The sequence below is a fragment of the Ambystoma mexicanum genome, chromosome 7p (assembly GCF_040938575.1).
Source record: "Ambystoma mexicanum isolate Mex_15411 chromosome 7p, UKY_AmexF1_1, whole genome shotgun sequence".
NCBI lineage: Eukaryota > Metazoa > Chordata > Amphibia > Caudata > Ambystomatidae > Ambystoma > Ambystoma mexicanum.
This window is the reverse complement of record NC_090939.1, coordinates 767,897,585-767,909,878: the sequence shown is the minus strand read 5'-3', so window position 1 is coordinate 767,909,878 and position 12,294 is coordinate 767,897,585.

Below are 12,294 nucleotides of genomic sequence, written 5' to 3'. Positions count from 1 at the left end.
CGCTTATGTCTTTTTCCCCTTAGGGGCCGGGGTTCGGAATGACGGAGATATGGCGCCGACCCGAAGTGAAACGTGGAGTTCCAGTAAATGACAGGTAAGTTCTGGATGAGCGTTCGGGTAATGTCTTTGCATTCGCTCATTCAATGTCTTTGTCTTTTTTCCCCATAGGGGCCGGGGTCCGGAATGCCAGGAAGCAGCAAGACCCGAAATGAAATGGGAATGACCCAACAGGTAAGTCTTAGAAGGAAACTGAGCTTATCCTATTCCCTTCCTTCTCTCACCTTGTGTTCTTGTCTTTTTCTCTCTAGGCTCTGGGAAGTGGCTGCGGATCCGGATGATCGCTGCTGAAGATGGAGGTGCCCAGGAAAGGTGAGTGAAATGCAGCGCTGCAGCGATCGAAGCGAAATGCTTTTAAAATGATGTCTTCCCTTTCAGGATTGTTGGTGTGATGTCTCCGTGATGCAGCTTTAGCAGGTAAGGTCTTCTTTCTCTCCAATTCTCTCTTAGCAGGTGTCCCAGGATGCTGACAGGCGTGGCTGAAGTCCAGATGCAGGAGCTGACACGGTGAGCATCCAGCTGCGAGGAGCAGAACAACGCGAAGCATGAGTTGCTGATCGGGCGTGGTTTAAATAGCTTTGGAAGAAGTTCCAGGTATGTATCCTTCCACCGATCAGGTATGTATCCTTCCCCGACCACACCCAGGGGAAAGTAGTTCCACAGGTAAAGTAGTTCCATTCAGGCCTCAAGAGGGCCTGGATGTAGCAGCATGGTCTGCATCAGGTAAGTGCACATTAAAACACTTGAACGCTTGTCTAGCTTTATGAGCCTTGCGCCTAAGGCGCCAGGACAGGGGTCCAACATGAGCCTGGCGCCTAAGGTGCCAGGACTGTGTCTAAAGGGCCCCAGCTTGGGCCCGCTGGCACTTCACTGGGGGGAATGATGCCTGCCTCTGGGGTTGCTGGGTCGGACCTGGCTCCTTGGATGTAGGCATCATGACAGATAGTCAAAGTATAGAGTCTACTGCTCACTTTTAGAAACAACTGAAAACACACCTGTTTGACTTAGATCCCGAGTAAATTTTCCAATCTCCAGTCTCTCTCTTTCACTGACCGACCTCTGTTTGTTTTATACTTTTCATGTTTTTGTCTGCTGAGTGCTTAAGGGCCCAAGGGTGTAAGGCGATATATACAAGATATATAGATAGATAGATAGATAGATAGATAGATAGATAGATAGATAGATAGATAGATAGATAGATAGATAGATAGATAGATAGATAGATAGAAATTGAGCATTAACAATCACATTAAATTGATTTAAATCCTTAATAAGGTTTGGGAGATCATTGTTGAACAGTTATCCCAAAGTGGAGTTATTAAATTTTATCAAGTTTGCTTCAGGCCACGTTAATCTATTACCTGCATTATTTATTATATATAATCCATTTAAAGGAATAGGAGAGGGAGAAGGTTTGGTTTGAAGAAGAACGTCCACTATTACATGGTCACTCAGTTTGTTTGGGAGCAGGCTAAAGGCTTTAATATAAGCCCACTATATTTGTTAGCGCAAAATCGATTCAGGAAAACGAGTCCCATTAGTCTAGGTGTAGTTACAAACGTCTTCATCAATCACCACCAATTGTTACATCTGGTGAAGGTGGATAAATCTTAACCAACACCCACATTTTCTTTTAAGTTCCCCATCATCGCAAGATATGGACCATATTTCATGATAATTTTTCAGCAGGTAATGGTGCTTCAGCATTTTGCTGTTAGACACTTCTTGTTTAGGTCTGTGGTAATTCAAATCTCTCATAACATAAAAAGGACAGTTATTATGCTCTTGCACGCATTTCTCCATTAAGTAGTCGACATGCTCAATTATCGATTCACAATGAGTGTTACCAGGAGGGTTATATACATTGATAACTAGAGAAAAGTGAGTACCTTGTTTAAAGCCAATTGCACACAAACCCCTAAAACATGTTTACATGTCAAGTGATTTAAGAATACAGTGGACCTAAGATGAGATGCTACACCTACTAGAAGTCTTGCATATGGGTGTCCAGATGTATTTTGTGGCACAAGAATGTGAAAAAAAGAAAAGCCATCAATATACAAAACACTTGTTATCCAGATTTCTTGTAAAAGAAAAAATGTCAGCAGTTAGAAGATAGTTTGAACCCTTTGTATTTGTTCGCAAAGGAACAAAAATCCATGTGTGTTGCACAAACTAAGTGTTAACTGAGAATGTATGTCCTCCAGTTATTCAACCTCATCCATAACAGAATGAGTTTGCGGATGGGTCATTTGACAAGTCTGAGTTAAAGATTATAATCACAATGATTCACACATCTTTGCGACAATAGTTCTAACTGTGTCTTCTTTCAAATGTTTCCCAGCTGTGTTATCCCCAAAGTTTTTTTATGTATGCTTTTGCATTTTTGGTTTTGCCACGTGTTCTGTGCATTTAATAAACTCATATCCCATCTGCTGGAACTTGGAAGCTTGAGACATTATTAACTCAGGTAGGAGACAAGATGAATCATGGCCCAGTTTGCACCAAAAGGATCACTAGGTAATTCAACCAATGCCAGATACTGTAAGGAAATTACAGCTAAGGCACTGACCTGGTGGAGCAGTTCAACCACATTAGCACGATTTGAATACGGGCTATGTGGGGTGGAATATAAGTCCAGGATTTGTATCCTTTTGAAGTTCATATTTACCCAATGCAATGAGGAGATAATGGAGGAAATGGTATTGCCATATTCAATGAGGTCTGATTTAGGCTTGTATAATAATGTGCGGCAGGTTAGCTGTGTTCTCATATGGTGAACTTCATAATTATCATTGTTACAAGTCAAGGTAGCCTTTGACATTGGAATATTGCCGTTGTTAACGAATCACTTTCAGAAGTCTCCAGATCTTCATTGGTTAGTTGCTTTCTATTTTTGATTTTATTAGCGCACTTTTTCTATTCTAGTGTTTTGCAATCTTTTCTATTTCTTTCCCAATTGATGGATCAATTAGCACAATGTCAAAAGCTTTATCTGTTTCCTGACATCGTGAGTGTTTTGCAAAGGTCAAACCGCACGCTTGAGTTACCACTGGGTTTTTAATTGACTTATTTGTACATTTACAAGAGGGACCAGATTTTTGTGTGGGACCCTTGTTATTTTTCCGTGGTCGTGATTTATGTGGATCACTACTCAACTTCCCTACATTGGTCTGATTTCCTTTGTTAGGTTTGGTATCAGGTATAACTATTATAGAAGTAACAGATGTCCCAATTAAATCAGATGTAATTGGTTCCTTTTCTGATAACGAATGGTCATAGGAAGATACAACCATGTCTATTAATTTCGTATGGCCATGTGTAAATATTTGTTGGTACTTTTAAAGCATGTTACACAAACAAAATAATACTTTAAGTATAGTTAGTGTTTCAGAATCCGCATTAGTGTCACTAAAGGAAACTTCCAGGGAAAAGGAGGCAGAATTGTGTCTTGAAGATGTGGTTTGGTGGTTAGCTGTGTTCTGTGTCAAGTCAGGCATTTCAGAGAGGCTTTGAGATGGTAAATTCATAGGTTCAATGACATGAGACGGAGCGCGATGATCACAATTGCAGCACTCTGCAAGCCAAGGACCAGATTCAACAAAGAGTTATTATCAATTGGGTTATCACACGACGCATCCAATGAAATATTAGCAGAGGCTGTAGGGGTAGGCAAGGTTGTAGAAGTAGAGGTTTCAGCAGACGGTAATGTTCTGATAGATTTTTTCGAGGTAAGAAAAGCAGTCATCTTACCTCGAACAGAACAATCAGTATTGATCCCACTTTGCAAAGACTCTGCAGCTCCAATAATTATGGCATCAGGAGAGCTAGCAATTTTATTGCAATTTTTCCTCTTCATATTACGAGAGACCGCACTGGAGCTTGTATAAATCAGGCGATACTTATTTCTAAGGGGACACTTTTGAGTTACAGCAGGCATGTTTTCCCCACATATGGCAGTTGGAAGGGTACCCGGAAAAAACAAATCAGAACCCTGGAACACCTAGGGCCTAATTCAAAAGTGTTTTATAATGGCAAAACTCAATTGAAAAACGCTCTGTGCATTAGGCCTTTAGGGGCCGATTCATGGAACAAACGTGCACTGAAAAAAGTGGCGCAAGCGTGAAAAAGGAAGCGCACGTGCACGTGTGCGATTCATAGAAGTCCCTGCGCTTTTTTTTCTCAGGCTGTGCGCCAAACCCGTGCGTGGCGCACACGGGCGTACACGCCATTGCAACATCCCGAATGCCGTGCGCGACATGCACAGGGGAAGCGCACAATGTCTGTGCACATACCAAAAAGGGGGCGGGACACGGGGCGTAACGAGCGGAATGGGGAACAACGCGTGAAAAAGAATGCATAACTGGGGAAGTACTGCAGGGAAATGCATGGAACGCCCACACGCACGCGAACAACCCGTATTCATGGATTCGAATATGGGAAACCTGCGCACCATAAAAGACGCACATAGGCGTCAATTCGTCCGCCACATGAGGGCAGGCAGAAGCGTCCCCACGCACAGTATGAAAGTGCACGCAAACAACAAACACGTATATACAGCTAGGATGAATGCCCCATTTGTCGCAGCACTGATTGTGGGACACTGCAGGAGGAGGAGATTAGCCAGGGCCCACATTTTTTTACCCCGGACCAGCCTTTTTGGGATGCCTGACGACCACGTCTATGGTCATCCTAGACCTCGTCAGGGAGTGGGAAGATGACCTTACTTCCCACACCCTGACCACATCACCCTTGTTTGCTACACCATGACATGGCATGCAATAGCAAAAGACAAACACATGACCAATAATATACAAAGAGACATGTCATAAATGAAAACTGGCATGAGACAATGATGCCTCACATGGAATCAGATAAAATGACTGACCAACAACCTCCCACACATACAAAGTCAGACACAAATGCTTTCCAAAAGTCATAGCATGAACAGAACACTGAATGCCCGTTCACATGCACATTGGGCATGGCAAAATCCAAACTCCCAAACCCGTGTGCTGTGTGTGTCTCCTGCAACACACTGCACAGCACACAGCACTTTGAGCAGCCATTTTGTTGCAGTTACACCTTGAGCATCACATGAAAACAACTAATGAAATCTACAACCAAATGACGCATGTACAGGGTACCCAAATGGCAATAGATCATGTGCTGCATGGACACAGCGGGCCTGAAAATGCAATCTGTGTGCACCTGTGGCCATGGAAGGGTAGATGTATGTGTGGTGGATCATTGTGCAACTGTGTGTGTCATTAGGGACATGCACTCAATATATGCATGTGAAATCAAGTGACCCTCAGTGTCCTGTACACATCACATGTGAACATTGGCCATGTGAACACCCCAGCATGTCAAACCACACCAATCCCCTGACACCTGAAAAGTAAAGACAACACAGGAACAGGCATTGAGCAGCACAGCACATCATGTACATAGCACCCCACAATTACAATGTCAGAGTGCCCAAAACACTGTAGGCCAAGCCAACTGCCCAACAACAAAAGGCCCTCACTTACACATCATTGTGACCTTCTGAACAACTGCCTCTGGGGTATGTTGCCTTCTTTCCTCAAGTCTACCTGGCTACAGGATCACCCTACCCCTTGGGCTCCATGTTCCAGCTTGCGTGGAAATAGGGTCCAGCCCCCTCAGAGGCCACCTTGACTGGTAAAAATGCCACATCGCAGAGAACTCCAAGTAGGCAAACCCACAAACCAGCGAAAAAGGCTGTAGGCACCAAAAAACCCCGAAGAGTCTCCAGTAGATGACTTGAGGTAGCAGGAAATGTCAAAGCACATGTACAAGCACAATGATAGAACAACCAAGGTAGCACAGTTGAACAATGGTGCAACAGGATGGGTACCATTCACGGTACATAACATACAATGATGATGCAACAACTGATGGGTACTGTCACAGCTCCGGTGTCCAGGCGTAGGAGTGGCACAAACCAACCTCCCGCTCTGTGGTCTGCGTGCCTGCAAGGTCAAACTAACACAGGCCTCTGAGACCCCGGCGGGGAAGGAGGGTCAGGGATATGTTGCATGGACAGGCATTGGAATTCAGGATAACCGGAAAGAGGGGCTGGAGAGTGGATGTGGATTTGCAAGGTAAAGTAGGCAAAATACAACTAATCACAAAAACACATACTCAATCAGAAAAAAACATGTTCATCATGCACATTGTACCAAATCAGTCAAATGAAAGCCAAAGAGACACTTATCTCTGGGGTTAGTGCTGGCCTCCTGCCTGCGCTCTCTCAGGTCCGGTAACAGGAGCACTTCAATGCTGCAAAGAGAGCGTGAGTTACTAATCTGAATGTGTGTTTACAACACACAAACACACCCCCATCCATGCCCCAAAGTAAGTGACATCTCAACAAACAAATTCCCCTGTCTGCTGCTATGTACCCATACGTTAGCTTGCGCCACCGATGGTACATACACTGTTAATGCAGTAATGCCGCGCATGTGGGCGCGTGGGAAATGGAAGACCAATGGGTCGAGAATCAGACATGATACAGTGGTCCCTGGTTGAGGTGCTAGATGCGTATAGCAAGGTGCTACTTCAGTACAAGTTGCGTTCTGGCACCGCAGATTTAAGTAGGTAGTGCACATGGCAATTTGCACATGCAGATGACATGCACTCACCACAAGTCTGAGCCTCGCTGGTTGTCCCTCTGCGCTGTATCAGTTTCTGGCCAGGAACGCTACTACCCTAAATAAACTGCTTCAATGGAGCAGGGGGTACTCGAGGATATGTTTGATGGCCCCTGCGTGTTCCCCTGACAACTAGTAAAGGCACTTTGCATTTGGCCCTCAACGCAGGTCAGCTGTACTGCGTGCTTCTCCAACAATGCCTGGCAAAGCTCCACAGCACTGGTGTCACTTAGCATCCATGTGCAAGTAGCCTGGTGGAAGGTAGTCTGCGGTGTGGGCCCTTCTGTTGCTCACCTTGCCAGGATCTCCTGGAAACACGCCTGCTTCTGTCAGACGTCTGAGCACAAGCCCTGTGCATCTGTTTGCCCACACATGCACACGTCTGCACCACCGAATGTGGCCAGTCATCAGGATTACTCGTCCCTGTTTCTGCTGGCAAATGTAGTGTGGAGGCTCATTTCCCTGTAGAAAGGGCATAAAAGATGTTAATAAGGCTTGAAAGTTCCCTGTGTGTGTGTGTCTTCATGCTGGTTGTCACTGGGCCCGGTTACAGACCTACATCCAAACTCCTCCCACCATCAGTGTGACTTTGACAGGCCAAGGGTGCAGGCTACTGTCTACAGCATGAAGGGCATCAAGCACATATACAGGCAAGAAAATAACATACATCACAATCCACATAAATTAATGGAGACATCAATCACATACTCACCCAAATTGATTACAGACATGGGGTGGATAAAACGCTAAAAATCCCCACTAGAGGTGTTAACACAAGTTGTACAGCATCAGACAGGCCACAGCTATGACGAAAGTCCAAAGCCAATGCACAATGGATAAACAATATTAAACTATATTAACTAATTAAACTAGCAATGAACAACCTACATAACCTAATTAAAATAACTATCAAATAGTTAATATTAACTAACTAAACTAAAAGGAAAAATCGAAAATGGCCACATACGACTCGGGGGAAGGCACCCAAGACGGGGGAGGTACAGGGTGCACCTCAACACCCACATGCGATGATGTTGAGACAAAAAAAAAACCTCCATGCACACAGTCCATTGGGCTCAACGCCTACACACCATGTCCTGTGTGGAAGATAATCCGTCGTCCGAGTCTGCCTCATCCTGTAAAGGACGACGTGGCACAGGAGACTGACCATGCCTAGGCACAGCTTGCCCCTCATCGGCAGCAAGTCTGCCGGACGGGTGAGCTTGGTTCTGTGTTGCAATGACACGCAGGTCTGCATGCAGAACCTCCCGTGATACACGTGCTTCCTCTTGCAAGGTAACACATGTAGCACAGAGTTCTTCCTGCGTGGTCTGGCTGGACAACTGATGCACCTCCCGGCAAGCATGTAGCTCAGCCGATATGGTACGCTCAAGCTGCTCAAACCTCTCCTCTGACTGCACCCTCTGGGATGTCAAGAGGGCATCCAGAGTGGATTTGAGGGACTGAGACTCAGCCCTCAGGGCCACCATGTGTGCCTCTGCGTGAGCAGTAATTGTTTGACGCAGAGACAACATTTCAGCCTGGCGTGCCCTGTCAGAGGCCGCCATGCCCAGCCTGAGTGAGCGGGCCATGGATTGCGCCACCTGCCACTGGAGAAGCACCTGCCTAGCAGGGGGAGCACAGATGGGGCCACACATTCTATGCTCGCAGCGATGTTCTCAAGTGCTGCCCCCTGCGTTGCTGCGCTTGACACATGCGGGACCCAAGGACCGTGCATCCTCGTTGGGTTGGCACCGCCCGCGGCTGCATGACTACATGCCCCCATCTACGTGATGCCCCAGGCACATCAGCGACTGGTGTGGAGGGTGACCCTGCATCCCGATCCACCACAGGCAGAGGTCCCAACACTGTCCGGCCCCTCAGTGCAGGTGTCGCGGACAGAGAAATGTCCACATCAGAATCACTCACCCGTGATGTATGGACCTGATGCACATCCAACTCAACATGGCTGTCAGAGTGGTCATCAGTGCTGGACTCACAGCCAGCCAAAGACAAGATGGACTGTAGCACACGTGGGTTCTCGTGGTCTACCACCCCATGACCCCCACTTGTGCCGGCTTGTGGTTGTGATGACAACCCTGTGCCTGGCATAACAACACCATCCTCTGGCTCCATTGCGTCATCACCTGAAAAATGGAGAAAACAAATATTAGTACACATGTCAGAAGCACATGACACACATACACATAGACATCACACAGACAGCCAACACATGAAGCAGACATGTCACACACAAAACAGAACCTGCCATACATGCCTGGTCAATTTGACATTGCATCAGTGAGTAGGCATGTAGAACGGTGTTACACTGCTCAGAAGTGGGTTGATGCAGTGCAGAACATGTGTACGTTACTCACTATCTACATGAACAAGTACTTCATGATGTGTATCACAAATCGTGAAGCCAGTGGAAGGGCTAGTTCAGGCATCACTTGCAATGTGCATGCAATGGGTTGCATGGCTACAAGAAAAGCCCGCCCCGCCCCCCTGAGTGAAAATGCAGGGATGCCTTGCTTGGTAGCAAAAGGCTGAACAGAGACCTGTGTACTGGCAAACAGTGTTGACTAGCATCACTGGCATCATCTGAGTAAACAGACAACACAGCAGATGATGATGGGACAGTAAGCAGGACACATCACAAAACCTCTGTAGTACACTCAAGTGTGCAAAAGCCACTACACCAGTTGGACAGAGTCAGTGGGCCTGAAACTGGGGGAGGACTGTGCCCCACACAGACTGTGACACCCTAAACATGTGTGTGATACAGGACAGGGCCAGAGTGGGCATGGGATGGCTGTAGAAATCCCATGAAATGTTGCTCATACAAGACACGTACTACAGTGATCATCCAGGCAAGGACACATAGGGGCATGCATGGAATGCACATGGAGCATGAATGCCCACTCATGTCCCTGCGGAGCATCTGCCATCTGCACAGTCCAAGTGATACACCCTCCATGAAGGGCAGAGGATGTACCCCACTGCATGTGTCTGGCAGGTTGGCTGGTGGAAGTTAGCATGTACACAGGAGGTTGAATAGGCCATTGCAGTACGCCAAAATGATGCACAAAAATGCAATGGTGTAATTGGGGGACAGGGGGGTGGAGAGGCAAGGGGGCATGCCTACGTAGAATACCTGCATGCAGGCAGAGGACACATGCACGTCAGTCATGCAATGACATAGTCCCAGTGCTGAGAGGTGTTGACGAGGAGAGGAAATTACTGACGGGCCCATTGGTCAGTACTCACCCTCGAAAACTAGTAATACAAGATAGCTGCACCATGCGAGGACAGAGTGCAGGATTCACATACTCCAGCAAGGTTCACTAATCAGGACTCAATAAATTGGCAAAGGGAAGTCTGTTTAATGATACATACATCATCTTATGGAAGTCAGCAGCATCACGAACACCTGCCTCACCCTGACTTCCTCGAACATTAGTCAAACAGCCTCTTTTATGGGCAAAATCCGTCATCATTGATGTCTAATTCTACAAAAAATCATCATGCAATACAATTGGTTGGGAAAGGTAACTTAAGGATAGGTGCTATATCTGTATATGGAAATAATGCAAGTGGATTGGATAACTGTTATCGGGTGGGCGTCTACGCCCTTCCCTCTACACCACACGTGATTGACGTCACTACAAGTACGACATCTCATTGGTTACAGTGTTTATAGGACCCTAGCTTACATGGTCCCTGCTTCAACCGGTATTGATCTCCTTACGTACAAGGGGCAGAGTCCCAGTGCGGCTCTCCGTTGGTTCATTTGCTCCTCATACGCCACATACCACGGCGAGTACCTTACTGGCAACTCGCAATGGGGGGCAGGGCTGCAGATCATATCTGGGACCTCCTCTACACTACCCTCTCTGATCGGTTCATCGACGACTCCAGCTTCCTACTTTATATTCAGTTTCTTTGATTCCTCAGCTTCTTGCTCATCGTCTCCTGGGTTTACACAAGAAGGCGTGAAAGTATGCAATTTTGGTGTCCATATCTTTATCACCCCTTTCAAGCTTCCTGCTGTTCTCACATGCTCATCTTTGTTCCAGGTCATCAACTGGCATTGTCCATTTGGACTGCAGTAAATCCATTTAACTTCGTACCTTCTTCGTTTCTTGGGCTAAGTGAATTTTGTTCCTTCTGGTGCAAATTCACTGGCCTTCACAAAGTCCTTTATTTCCTCATCTGTCAGGTCTCTGGGCTTCCAGCCTGGCTCAACATCAACCATATTTTTCATCCCAATGGCCTTCTTTGCTGTTTTCTGGCACTGTGTGATGATTATCTTGATAACAGAGACTCCTAGCAGCACCATTGCTAGCAAAGCTCCCAGGAACTTGAATATATCTGACATCCATTACGGTACCCATGAGAATAGGTTCCCAAACCAGCTGTCATTGTCCACTTCATCTGTCTCATCGGTCATCTGGTTTTTCAGGGTTGTTAACATGTCTATGGCCTCTGTGAGGGTTCCATTTTCTTCGTCGTGTGATGGTATAAATGTGCAACATGATTCTCCAATTTTTTTTTTCAGCTGAAAATATGTGAGCACATCCTACTTGAGACTTCTGCTGGGATGAACCATATGTCCATGAACAAAGTCTTGATCTTACTTTTACTTCTTAGCACAGCCTTAGGTTTTCAATGCTTTGTGTGGCTTTCAATGTTCATGAGATTAGCGCTTCTGTTGATATGAGTACGCGATTTGTTTTCTTGTACCCTGCACCTTTGGCTGCACAGGGTGTTTGCGCGCTTCTTATTGTCTTTTTTATGCCTAAAGTAAAGGTTCAGCGTGGACAAGATTTTCACAAAGTTCTTTTGTTGGCTACATTGAATGTTCATTTAATTGTCCGTTTGTCACCTTTCACTTGGTTTGAAGAACTGTCTTGTTTTGAAAGTCTCACTCTTACATTTTTTTCCCTCATTCTTGTAATTTGTCTGCTCATGCGTCCTTCTTCCTTGCTGTAGATATTGCCTGCACGTGCTGTGGTCCTTCCCCGTTGTCTGTGGATTCCTCGGCAGTAGATGTAGTAGGACAGCTCTCTCCTATAAAGAATTTTATATCATTCAGGAGGATCCAGGCTCTTCTGCCTTTGAGCTTGACAGCTGATGGGGTGCAGTCCTCTACGATGAACGGGCCATTAAACCTCGGCTCATCCCATCTTTTTCTTGTGAAATTCTTCATGAGGATGCAATCTCCAGGGAAAACAAGAGGCGCGCATAGGCTATGACTTGCGGCGGCATCAGCACTGTCTGTTGTGGTTTGTGCTGTGTCATCTCTTTTCTGCCGTCGATGCAGCTAGCCTGAAATGATAGTAGAACAGGATGTGAGACAATCCAGATAGGCCTTCTTCTCCTCTCCCAGAACCTCCCTAGTTGACTGGGGATCACATCTAGCTCTGTCTCGGGGGGTAAGAGGGGTCCTCATCCTTCTCCCAGTGACTATTTTGTGCAGTGTTAAATGATGGTCGGAGCCTGGCTGGTACCGAAGAGCATACAATGCCAGTGGTAGGCAGTGCATCCATCCCTTTCT